This window comes from Lepidochelys olivacea (assembly GCF_965140295.1).
Source record: "Lepidochelys olivacea isolate rLepOli2 genome assembly, chromosome: 14".
In the NCBI taxonomy this organism is placed as follows: Eukaryota; Metazoa; Chordata; order Testudines; family Cheloniidae; genus Lepidochelys; species Lepidochelys olivacea.
In genome coordinates this window covers 33,614,919-33,627,072 of record NC_140424.1, presented here as the reverse complement: position 1 = coordinate 33,627,072, position 12,154 = coordinate 33,614,919, and the positions used below count along the sequence as shown (strand labels likewise).

At 57.7% G+C, this 12,154-nt stretch overlaps 2 pseudogenes across 2 annotated transcripts in view; both read left to right on the top strand.

Moving 5' to 3' along the window:
* LOC311530633 (C-type lectin domain family 2 member D-like) overlaps positions 1 to 12,154 on the top strand; it is an 839,985-nt pseudogene that overhangs the window by 508,810 nt on the left and 319,021 nt on the right. The window lies entirely within an intron of this gene.
* LOC311530643 (C-type lectin domain family 2 member D-like) lies at positions 4,290 to 11,836 on the top strand (annotated as a pseudogene). Its single transcript, XR_014714570.1, has 5 exons — positions 4,290 to 4,575; positions 5,668 to 5,754; positions 6,886 to 7,051; positions 7,685 to 7,788; positions 9,148 to 11,836. The product of XR_014714570.1 is annotated as a C-type lectin domain family 2 member D-like (transcript).

The window sequence follows — 12,154 nt, the reverse complement described above, 5'->3', positions numbered from 1 at the left end:
GGGCCCTCCTTGGCCCCCCATTTCAGGTGTACCTTTGCCACGGGCACCTTAAATGGGGTCCCACCCTCCCCTGTCAGGGTCAGGTAGGTGTTGGGCACCACCCGATCTGGGGCCACCACCTCGGGCCGGGCCAGCGTCACCTCCGTGCCCGTATCCCAGTATCCACTGACCTTCCTCCCATCCACCTCCAGGGGAACAAGGCACTCTCTCCGGAGGGACAGCCTCGCGCCCACCCTGTAAACCGAGCACCCTGAGTCCAGAGCCTCCAGCCCTCTGGTAGAGCTGGCCTGGGGTACTCTTCCCTCCTGCGCAGGTGGTAAACTGGTAGACCCCTTTCCTGGGTCGTCTGCCCCTCATCCAGCTGAGTCCCTACCCAGTTAACCCTGGGTAGGTTGGGTCTGCTCAGCTTGTTCCTGAGCCCAGGGCACTGGAACTGTACGTGGCCTCTCTGGCCACAGTGATAGCAGCTCAGGTCACGTTAGTCCCCTTGAGTGGGTCGGAGGGGCCCAACGCCAGGCGTTCCCCTTTGGAGGGGGTTCTCCCTATTTTCCCGCTGGGAGGCCCCATGGTGACTCTCTCTCTGCATTGGGGGGGGCCTGTCCTTTTGGGACTCCTCCTGGCTACCCCCTGACCGACTGTTCACAAACTCGTCAGCCAGCTGCCCTGCATGCTGGGGGTTCTCGAGCTTTTTGTCCACCAACCACAGCCTCAGGTCGGAAGGGCACTGTTCATACAGTTGCTCCAGTATGATTAGGTCAAGCAGGTCCTCTTTAGCTTGGGCCCCAGCTGTCCACTTGCGGGCATATCCCTGCATCCGGTTGACCAGTTGTAGGTAGGTGACCTCAGGCGTTTTACGTTGACTCCAGAACCTTCTCTGGGACATCTCGGGGGTCAGCCCAAACTCATGGAGCAGGGCCTGTTTGAACAGTTCGTAGTCCCCTGCCTCCACCCCTGTCATTCGGCTGTACACCTCCACGGCTTTGGGGTCCAGTAAGGGGGTGAGAAACTGGAGCCTGTCTGCAGGGTCAACCCTGTGCATCTCGCAGGCATTCTCAAAGGCTGTCAGGAAGCTATCTATGTCCTCCCCCTCCTTCCGCTGGGCCAGGAAGCACTTATCAAATTTCCTGCAGTCTTGGGTCTCCCCGCAATCACCACAGCCGGGGCCCCACTGCTCCTCAGCCTGGCTAGCTCCAGTTCATGCTGTCTTTGTTTCTCCTTCTCCTGACACTCCCTCTCCTTCTCCTCCTGCTCATGTTGACGTTGTTTCTCTTTCTCCTCCTGCTCATGTTGACGTTGTTTCTCCTTCTCCTCCTGTTTCTCCTTCTCCTCCTGCTCATGTTGACGTTCTTTCTCCTTCTCCTCCTGCTCATGTTGACGTTGTTTCTCCTCATGTTGATGTTGTTTTTCATGATCCTCCTGCTCCCTCATTTTCATCTCTCTCTCACATTCCAGCCGCCTCTGCTCCAGGGATGGGGAGCTCCGCCGGGAGGATCCCCTGCTGGCTGCTGGGGTCAGGGTGCCCTCCGTATTTGCTGGGCTTCCCCCAACCCCCCCGCCCCCAGGCATAGGTAGGAAGGGTCTCGGGATGTCCTCGGCAGCAGTCTGACCCCTCCCAGCCCGGTCAGGCCCCAGGGCCCACACTGCGTCTGCCGGGCGGCTTCCCTCAGGGACAGGGATCGGGTCATCCAAGCGATCCCTCTCCTCCAACTGGGCAATCAGCTGTTCCTTGGTGGACCTCCCAATGCGCAGCCCCCTCTGCCTGCACAGCTCCACCAGGTCGCTCTTCAGGCGTTTAGCGTACATCTCCCTGCTGGCCACTCGCAGGCCGGGCAGCTTTCCACGGTTTCCAGGAAAAGCCCTTAGTGTGCCAGTCCTTCTTGAGGTCACCACCTCTTTGCCAGGGTCGAGCTGCAGACTCCTCTGCCCCTGGGACAGCTCACTGCAATCCCTCGGGGGACCCTGTTACTGCAAAAGTCCTTCTCTCTGGTCACACACTCCCAGGGGTTAACCGCCCCCTGAAACTGTCTCTCTCTGAATCTTCAGCACGCCTGGTCCCCGTCAATTCCCCTTCGCTTTACTGTTCCCCAGTCACTTACTGCAGGAAGCGCCGTTCACAGGGTGCAGTACATCCCACCGCTACCACCAGTTGTCACGGAGTGTGGGGGTGTCCAGGCCCTGCACCCCTCTTCCTGGGATTCACTGGGACTCTCAGCCAGCCAGTAAAACAGAAGGTTTATTGGACAACAGGAACCCAGTCCAAAACAGAGCTTGTGGGTACACCCAGGACCCCTCAGTCAAGTCCTTCTGGGGGAGCAGGGAGCTTAGACCCCAACCCTGGGGTTCCCTGCGTTCCTCCACCCAGCCCCAAACTGAAAACTAAACCCACCCAGCAGGTTCCCTGCTCCACTCTCCGTCCACTTTCCTGGCAGAGGTGTCACCTCCCCCTCCCCCTCCTAGCTCAGGTGACAGGCTCTCAGGTCTCCCATCCCCAGGGCACATTCCCAGGTCAACACTCCCCCCCTCCCTGCTGAGTCACATTGTCACACCCCCTTCCCTCTTCCCCCCTTTCCCGGGCTGGGGGGGCCCTGTGTCCCCCTTCCCCCCCCTTTCCCGGGCTGGGGGGGGCCCTGTGTCCCCCTCCCCCCCTTTCCCGGGCTGGGAGGCCCTGTGTCCCACTTCCCCCCCTTTCCCAGGATGGGGGGGCCCTATGTCCCCATTCCCCAGTTTCCCAGGCTTAGGGGGGGCCCTCTGTACGCCTTCACCCCTTTCCTGGGCTGGGGGGGCCCTCTGTCCCCCTTCCCCCCTTTTCCGGGCTGGGGGGGCCCTCTGTCCCCCCTCTCCCTTCCCCCCCTTTCCCAGGCTGGGTGGGGGCCCTCTCTCCCCCCTCTCTCTTTCCCCCTTTCCCGGGCTGGGGGGTTCCCTCTGTCTCCCTTCCCGCCCTTTCCCGGGTTGCGGGGGGCCCCTCTGTCTCCCTTCCCACCCTTTCCCGAGGTGGAGGGAGGGCCCTGTGTACCCCCTCTCCCTTCACCCCCTTTCCCTGGCCGGGGGTTGACCCTGTGTCCCCCCACTCCCTTCCCCCCCTTTCCCGGGCTGGGGGGGGCCCTGTGTCCCCCCTCTCCCTTCCCCCCTTCCCGGGCTGGGGGGGCCCTGTGTCCCCCTTCCCCCACCTTTCCCGGTTTGGGGGGGCCCTCTGTCCCCCTTCCCCCATTTCCCGGGCTTGGGGGGGCCTCTGTCCCCCCTCTCCCTTCCCTCCTTTCCCGGGCTGGGGGGGCCCTCTGTCCCCCTTCCCCCCTTTCCCGGGCTGGGGGGAGCCCTTCTGTCCCCCTTCCCCCTTTTCTCCTCTCCTTGGGCTGGGGCGGGTGTGCGGCCTTTCTATCCCCCCTCCCCCTTCCCTCCCTCCCCTCGGGCTGGGGCAGGTGGGGGTCCCCTCCATCCCCCTTCTCCCTCCTCCCCAAGTGCTGGGGGGCCCCTCCTTCCCCCCTCGTCCCTTCCCCCCCTCCTCTGGCTGTGGGGGGCGCCCCCTCATCCCCCCTCCTCGGGCTGGGCCTGTCTGGTGGCTCCCCCCCCAACTCCTGGTCTGCTCACTGGGGATGGGACACCTGTGTGGAACATGGAGCTACCTGGGCCCTTCCCCTCCCATGGCCCCGAGCCAGTTGCGGGGGAGGTCATCAGCGCACTGTTGCTCCCTGTACCCCCAACCTTGTACCCCGTACCCCCAACCGTGGTTTCCCACGGGCATCCTCCCCCTGCCTGCGTTCCCAATGAACAAGGGGGAAGGAAAGGGCCACTCCCACAATTTCCCCACCCCTCCCCCCATGGGGGAAGTTTTGGACATGAAGTTTTAATGGTTCTGTTGCCCACTGGGTGGGCACTTGGCCTTAGAAAATTACTGAAGTGGAAATCGATAAGTTGATTAAAATTGATCATTTCAATTGAGGCGTTGGACTTGGTGATTTAATTGCCTTGATTTTACTCAATCCATCCTGGTTCTCTCCCCCGCCCACCAACTCCCCACTCCTGTTAGGATTCTCGACTTGCTCTCGATTGCGGAAGGTATGTGTGGGGAGGGAGGGTTTTTTCCTCCTGTCAACCCCAGCTGGGTGCCTGTCACGCGGGGGTGGTGCGCGGCGGGTGGGGTCCGTGGCAGATCAGGTCTCTGAAGCCCTGGGGGGTGGAGGGGCCGATGGTGTTTAAGGGGGTTCAATCATCATGGCACCGCCTCTGGCAGGGGGTTGGGCTGCTGGGCAGGGAACGAGAAACCACAAATTGTGCCCCACCCCCCACTGACCTGTCCTGCTGGGTCCCTCTCGACTTTCAGATCGTCCAGAGAGTCCGGAGCAGGGTGTGCAGGGAGCCAGGGCCAGGACCCCCGCCCCAGCTTGGCTTCGCTGCTGCTGAATCGGACCCAGTCATAGAGAGGAGCCGACCCCAGCCCAGCGTCTCCAGCAGCGTGTGCGGCCCGAGTGTCGCTGAGAGAGACGATGGGGCCAGCAGCTGGACCTGCTGGGAGCGAAGAGCAGCTGCAGGAGTGGCCTGTTGAGGGCCATGGACACCTGGAGACTGGAGGGGAGCCAGGTAATGGGGTGTCACTGCCTGGGAACAGGCTGAAGAGAGACACTGAGGCTGCCCCACATGGGGCCAGGCTCTCAGTGACAGCAGCCAGTGCCCAGCAACACCCCATCTGTGGGCAGCAGGGACTGGATCACCCCCAGGGGCTCTCAGGGCACCGATCCCTGGCTCACAGCTGCTGTCTGGCAGACACAGCAGTGGCCGTGGGGCTGTGCAGGGCCCTCCTGGGCTGGGTGTGTCAGACCCCCTGTGACAGCCCTGGCCCATCTCTGCCTGGTTCGTTCTCCCCCCTTCTGCTGTGTATGGCCAGTGTGAGACCCCAGTGTGCGGGGACGGGGCACTCGGCAGTGTGGGCCCAGCCAGCGCTCGGCAGGGGGCAGAATGGGGGTGGGGATGGTGGGGGTGCAACTGCCACCAGGACATGCGGGTCCTTATCTCTGTGCCCCTGAGCTCACCAGGCCTCCTGGCAGCCTGGCTGGGAGTGCCCAGGGGAGGGGACTGGGCTGAGGGGAAAGAGGGGCTGTTCTGCCAGCCCCAGCCAGCCTGACCCTCCGGGCTCTTCTCCCAGAGCGTCTGACGGAAGGAGCAATCGACAGAACGGTGCATGTTCGAGTCCACTGGTTCTCAACCTTTCCAGACGACTGTTGCCCTGTCAGGAGGCTGATTTGTCTTGCACTCTCCTAAGTTTCATCTCACTTAAAAACAACTTGCTTCCAAAATCGGACATAAAAATACAAAAGTGTCACAGCCACTATTCCGGAAAAATTGCTGACTCTCTCATTGTTGCGTATTTAATTATGAAATAGATCAATTGGACTATCAACGCTGTACCTTTCCGTGTATAGTCTATCGAGCAGTATAAACGAGTCATTGTCTGTATGAAATTTTAGCTTGTACTGACTTAGTGCTTTTTATTTAGCCTGTCGTAACACGAGGCAAATCTCTTGATGAGTTGATGTGCCCCGTGGAAGACCTCTGCTTACCCCCAGGGGTACACGAACCGGTGGGTGAGAACCACTGTTCTAAGGCAGCTCCAGCCCTGGTGCCGTCGGGGAGACGTGTCCTCGCGGCCCTGCCTGACGGGTCTTTCTGTTTCAGATCCTTGTCCTAACTACAAGAAATGTACAATTGTGCTCGCAGTCGCCCTTGCAATCATGTTCTTAGTTCTCATCATTGTCCTGGCAGGTGAGTTCTCACCCTTCCCTTCCCCCTCTCTGCACATCCCATTCCCCCTTGAGCCACCACAGTCAGTCTTTCCTCCTGGCCTGTCTGGCTTCTGCCCCTGGGACAGAGGATTCCTAGGGGATGTTCCTCCAAGACCCCCCTCCTGCTCCCTCCCAGACCCCTGCACCTGGGCACTCTCTGTGTCGGGACTGAAATTAGCTCCCCCCCAGCCCATCTCTGAGCCCTTTGGGTCCAAGTCACTGTTGCCGGGCCCCAGGCACGGTCACTGATACCCGTGCAGAGTGGGGGTGATTGACGGTGCAGGGCAGCAATAAGCTGGGCCCTCTGCCTGCAGCGTGTCGCCCTGAGGTGCCAGCCTGGCCTTCCTGCATCCCTGGGTGGTGCCCAGTGCTGGGCAGGTGCTGGCGTGTCACTGAAAGGAGCCGTGGAACGCAGTACGGACACCTCCCTTAACGCAGCGTGAAACCCACCCATTGGTGACCTCGGCAGGGCAGGGTCTCGTCGCGCTATTGACGTCCCCGCCTGCACAGACAGCGTGTGCGAGCGCAGATGGCAGCTGCTTATGGTGACCGTGAACCTGGCTGGCTGCGCTGGACAGGCCGGGCAGCGGACGTTCGGTCTCCTGAAGGGAAGGGAGTTTGTTCCCGTCTTCATCTCAACCTGCCTCTCCAGGGAAGCAAAGCACAGAGCAGGGGGAGGGGGCAGCAGTCCAGGCTAGCAGAACTCCTTGGGGTACTAGACCTGGCAAATCATGTTGAAGTTAATCTCCTACCCATTAATTATTGCCCCCTGCTGGCCCCCTGGTAACTGTCCCCTCCCTCTGCGGCTCTCTGCCCACCCCATGTTGTAACACTGAGCTTGGGCCCAGCTCTCTGTCCTGGGCTTCATGGCATGAGCTGCTTGTCAGCTGCATCCCTGTTGAATGTGAACCCAAGAGAGTGAGAGCAGAGTCAGATAACCCCCTCTGGGGCTGGATTCCCAGAGTCCTCCTGGCTCCCTCTCGGCCTTTCAGTACCCACCCTGGTTCGAGGTGTCTCAGAAGCCTGGGGCGCAGGGGCTCATCTCCCCCTGTTCTCCTCGTTGGCGGGTGGCGGGTCTCGCTCACACCACGTGTCGCTGTCTCATTCTCAGTGTGGAGACCTAAGCTTCCGTCACCTGAACCTGGGCCCGTTGCTGGATTGGATACCGAGGGAAATGCTACTATTTCTCTGAGGCCGAAAGGAACTGGACCTGCAGCCTGACCTACTGCTCTGCACTCAGCACCTCCCTGGCTGAGATCAACAGTGAGCAGGAAATGGTGAGAGATGCTCGAATTGCAACGTTCTGGTCTTGGCTCAGCAGCTGCTGCAGGAGAACCTGGGCTCGAGGAGCAGCTCTGAGTAAATGAGCTTCCAGCTGCTGAATGCCAGGCCTGGCTGGCTGGCCCGGGGCACCTCTAGTGTCCGTGTCTGACTGCAGGGATCACTCACTGTCAGCCCTCTCAAAAGGAGACCGCCCCTCTCGAGGGCAAGGCTGGCTTGAGTGTCTTCTGGGTGGCATGAGGCCAAAGGGGTACTGAGATCCCAGATTGACTTGAAGAGCCAGTGCTCTTGGGTAGCCAGATGAGGATGGGGAGGCTCCTCTTAGCCCTGGCCCCTTCTAGCTGAGGATTTGGTGGCTCTTCTCTCATCCCTGGCCCTTCCCAGCATCCCTTATTGAGATCAGCTGGGCTCTTTCCTTCCCCTTCCCCTGTGATGGGCAGGGGAGCTCAGCTGTTCTGTAAGGCAAGGTTTGGGATAGGAAAGTTAATACTGAATTACCCAGAGCTGGGCAAGAGGGAGGCGAAAATCCCCAGCCGTTCCCTGAAAACAGAGCCCTTCAGTGTATCCCTGTGAGTCTCTGGTGCACAGAGCCTGTGCTCTGACCCCACCTCTCCCTCTGCTGTTTTTAGGCTTTCGTGCTGTGCTATAAAGGCAGATTTGACCACTGGATTGGCCCCCGGAGGGACCCTGGGCAACTCTGGAAATGGGCCAATGGCACCAAATTCAACAACCTGTAAGTCCTCTGTGAATTCCCTGGGCTTTGGGTCCCTGGCGTCTGAGATAGCGAGTTCAGGCCGACGCACCAGTCAGTGCTATGTACTCTGTGTATTAGTGATGGGTGGAAGCAAGTGTTGTCTGCTGGGAGACTGGCCAAAGCTTTCAGATCTGTCTGGCTTTAGTGGGGCCTTCTGCGTTAAAGATGCCTGATAGTCACAAATGCTGAGTGCCTGCGGCTGCCATGAGAAGTGGGGTACAGTAGAGATGGCCCAGACGACATCCCAAGAGGGATTTCAGTGGGATCTGGATGGGATCAAATAACCAAACCCCAGTTGAGCCGATAGCAGGGTTTGACCCTGGACCATCAGCACTGAAAGAACGGCAGAGTAGGTCACGCTGGCGGGGGAGTGGCACTACATGTCCAGGAAAGCATAGAGTAAAGAACAGTAAAAATCGTAAATGAACCCAACTGTATCCTAGCATCTCTAAAGAATAGGAATTCCACACTTGAAGAATAAGAATCTAGCAGCAGGAATATACTACTGACCAGGATGGTGACTGTGAAATTCACCGAGATTAGAGAGGCTACAAAAGCAGAAAACCCAATAATAATGGGGGTTTTCAACTATCCCCATATGATTAGAGATGTGGAACAGCTTCCACATGAGGGGAGGCGACTAAGGGGGGGATATAGGAGGTCTATAAAATCATGAGTGGGGTCAAGAAAGTGAAGAGGGAAGTGTTATTTACGCCTTCACGTAACGCAAGACCTAGCGGTCACACAATTAAATGAATAGGCAGCAGGTCTGACACAAACAAAAGGAAGTATTTCTTCACACAACACACAGTCAACCTGTGGAGCTTGTTGCCAGGGGATGTTGTGAAGACCAAGAGTATAACTCTGTTCAGATGTAAGCAGAGACAGGGTGGGCTCCACCCTGACATCTGGTGGTGAGGTGTGGCAAGTTGTGGAAAAGAACTTCAGGGGCTGATCTCATTTGCATAGGCACACCCACCCTGCCTAGAATGAGGCCATAACTGCCCAAATCGTCACTTTGGCTGCTGTGGGATCCCCAGTGTCTCTGTTATTGGGGCGGGAAGAATAAATTGTTAGTACCCTGATTATGGGAACTGTGCTTGGAACTGTACTTGGCCTTTTTGTTATGATGGAGGACTCACCATCAACTGAGTAGCACTCACTAGGCAAGGGACATGGGTTCCAAAACTCTGTGAATTGAGAGAGACTTGAGACAGGTATTAGTGCCTGGTGGTGTAGGCCCCTTTTGTGAGGGCCCGAAGCACCAATTGCACCTCTGTCTCTCTCCACTGTGGAATGTCAGAGCTAATTTTGGGTCTATTAAGAGTTTTGTTACAGGTATTGTGCTGAATTCACTTCAGCCTTATAGTGCACCAGCACTAAGGCTCCCACTACTATGAGCTGAAATCACTGAGAGCTGAAATCACTGAGCACTGTGTCAAGTAGGGGGGAGCCGGAAGTTCTAGTGTGCAGTGGAGCCGGTCGTGAGACAGCAGTGTGTTCGTGAGACGGCGAGCTGAGCGGAGCCGGTCGTGAGACAGCAGTGTGTTCATGAGACGGCGAGCTGAGCGGAGCCGGTCGTGAGACAGCGGTGTGTTCGTGAGACGGCGAGCTGAGCGGAGCCGGTCGTGAGACAGCGGTGTGTTCGTGAGACAGCGGTGTGTTCGTGAGACGGCGAGCTGTCTGGAGCCGGTCGTGAGACAGCGGTGTGTTCGTGAGACGGCGAGCTGAGCGGAGCCGGTCGTGAGACGGTGAGCTGTGCAGAGCGGAGCCGGTCGTGGTGGAGCGGAGCAGAGCCCTGTGGGGCAGTCAGCTTCAGGACACGTAAGGTGCCCCTTACCTCTTTCCCCCACACCCAGGCACATTTTAGCCAGATTGGGGAGTAACACTCTGCAGGTGAACTTTTGAACTCCGGGGCTGGACTTTTTTTGGACTTTGGGCGATTAGTGGATTGCTGGACTCAAGAGACGTTTGGGTTCTGGGACTCAAGAGCCTGAGGGAAAGGATGTGGCCCAAATTTTCTGGGGTGGGTCAGTGTTCATGGTTTGGTTAATGAACACTAGTTGTGGTGTTTCCCCAATTTAATGCTGATGTTGTTTGCCTCATGTTATTAAAGATTCTCTACTACACCAAGACTCTGTGCTTGCGAGAGGGGAAGTATTGCCTCCTTGAGGCGCCCAGGGGGTGTGTAAGATTTTCCCAGGTCACTGGGTGGGGGCTCGAGCCAGTTTTGCATTTGCTTTAATGAGAGGGAACCCCTGTGTATTGAACCCGGCCCTTGCTGCTATCAACTTGGCCTGGCAGAAGGGTTACACAAACAAGAAGTAGATCAGTTCACAGAGGATAGCTCGACCAGTTCCTATCAGCCAGGATGGTCAGGGATGCAACCCCATGCTCTGAGTGTCCATATACATCTGACTGCCAGAAGCTGGGTGTGAATGGGATGGATCACTCGATACTGACCCTGTTCTGTTCATTCCCTCGGAAGCACCTACCACTGGCCAGTATCGGAGGACAGGACACTGGGCTAGATGGACCATTGGTCTGACCCATGTGGCCAGTCTTATGTACTTACAGCTGAATGATGTTTTTAAAAAAGCCCTTTGCGATTGATGGGAAGCTGGAAAATGTGCCCAGAGGAGGCTTAGGAAACAAGTTAGTTGATGACTTGTTGTTTGATCCCAGTCAGATATTTTCACATATTCCAGCAAGGATGCCCTGATGTCGGCAGCAGTCTGTCTTTGTGATTGCATCATGAGCCCATCTGTTAGCCGGCCTGTTTGGGGTCTGTCCACACTGCAGCTGGCACCATGCCGTTGCAGAGAAACTAAATTAATTCTTTGCAGCAGTCTTCATGGCTGAGCATGTGAGGGAGATTCCCAAACCTGAGCCATCCTTTTTAGGTGACAAATCTGAGGAACTGTCCCAGATTGAGGTGTCATTAGAGGAGGTTTTGGAACAAATTGAGAAACTGAACAGTAACAAGTCACCAGGACCAGGAACTCAAATGTGAAATTGCAGAACTACTAACTGTAGTCTGTAACCTATCATTTAAATCCGCTTCTGTACCCGATGACTGGAGGATAGCTAATGTGACGCCAATTTACCGGAACTGGGTAAACAGGCATCTCAGTGGGGTGTTAACCCTGAAATCTGCCACCCTGTGGGTGCCCACCCCAGCAGAAGGCTCTGGGTGCATCATTGCCATCCCATCAGAGTTCTTCTGGGGTGATGCTGGTCAGGGAGCCACCCACAGCCATCTGCTCAGGTGGCTGTGAGCTGGGTTCTCCCTTCTCTGGGACAGATCTCACCCCGAGCCAGAGGCTGGTGGCCTGAGGGCAGGGAGATCCCGGCCTGCCCAAAGAGTAGTGCTGGACCTCCTCCCAGCCCAGCACATGACTACTGTGAGTAGCCAGGATGGGACCATGGGGGAGGATTTGCCTGTGGGCCTGGATCCCACCCTGTTCCCAGGTGGGAAGCGCTGGCCTCCAGCTCTCACGGGAAGCTCTGTGTGAGTGGCTGGGGTCACACCATGGCCGCTGGGTTTGTGCTGCTGGCATTTCACTCCAGCCGCCCCCTGCAATACAGCCTGTCCTGACAGGCCTCTGGCCTGAGAGCTGATGTAAACTGTCCAGGGAGCCCTGGACCCAGCTCTTCTGTGCGGCGTTACGGCTGCTCCTCGCCACGCTGAGAGTCACCTGGAACCTGCGCCCGGGGCAGTTTGGGTGGGTTGGGCCTGCAGGGGCCCATCCAGACCCAGCTGGGTGTATGTGGGGGGGAGAGTAGGACCTGGGTTAATACCCACCCAGCATAAATGGTCCATGGAGGTCAGTTGATCTTCGAACCTTTCCTGGCCTTGCTGCCCCACTGCCCCCTTTCTATCTGGGGCCTGTGGCAGGTGCAGGAAGGGGAATCGTGAGGGGCTGTGAGTGCAGCAGCTCCCTTCACTGTGCGAGAGCATCTCTCCCTGCCTGTGACTAATGGGAAATGTCCAACTCCTACCTGACACCAGTTCCCTGGCTTCTCTCTTGCAGGTTTCCGATAGGAGAAGGAGGAGACTGCGCGTATCTGAACGGTGTGAGTGCGGTCAGCAGCTAGCAATGCACCAGTGAGAGACACTGGATCTGCACCAAACCCGATGCATTTACACAGGCACAGGAGGCTGCCGTGGAAGGGGGCTGGTAACAACAGTATTATAGAATCTAGCCCTGGAAAAGCCTGACTGTGATTTCTTGTGACCATCACATCTGAGCAATTCCAGAATATCGGGGAATGCTCTGCGCATCACTGGGTTACTTCCCTGTCTGGCCATCCGTGTATTGTGTGCCTGATGTTGGATGTCTCT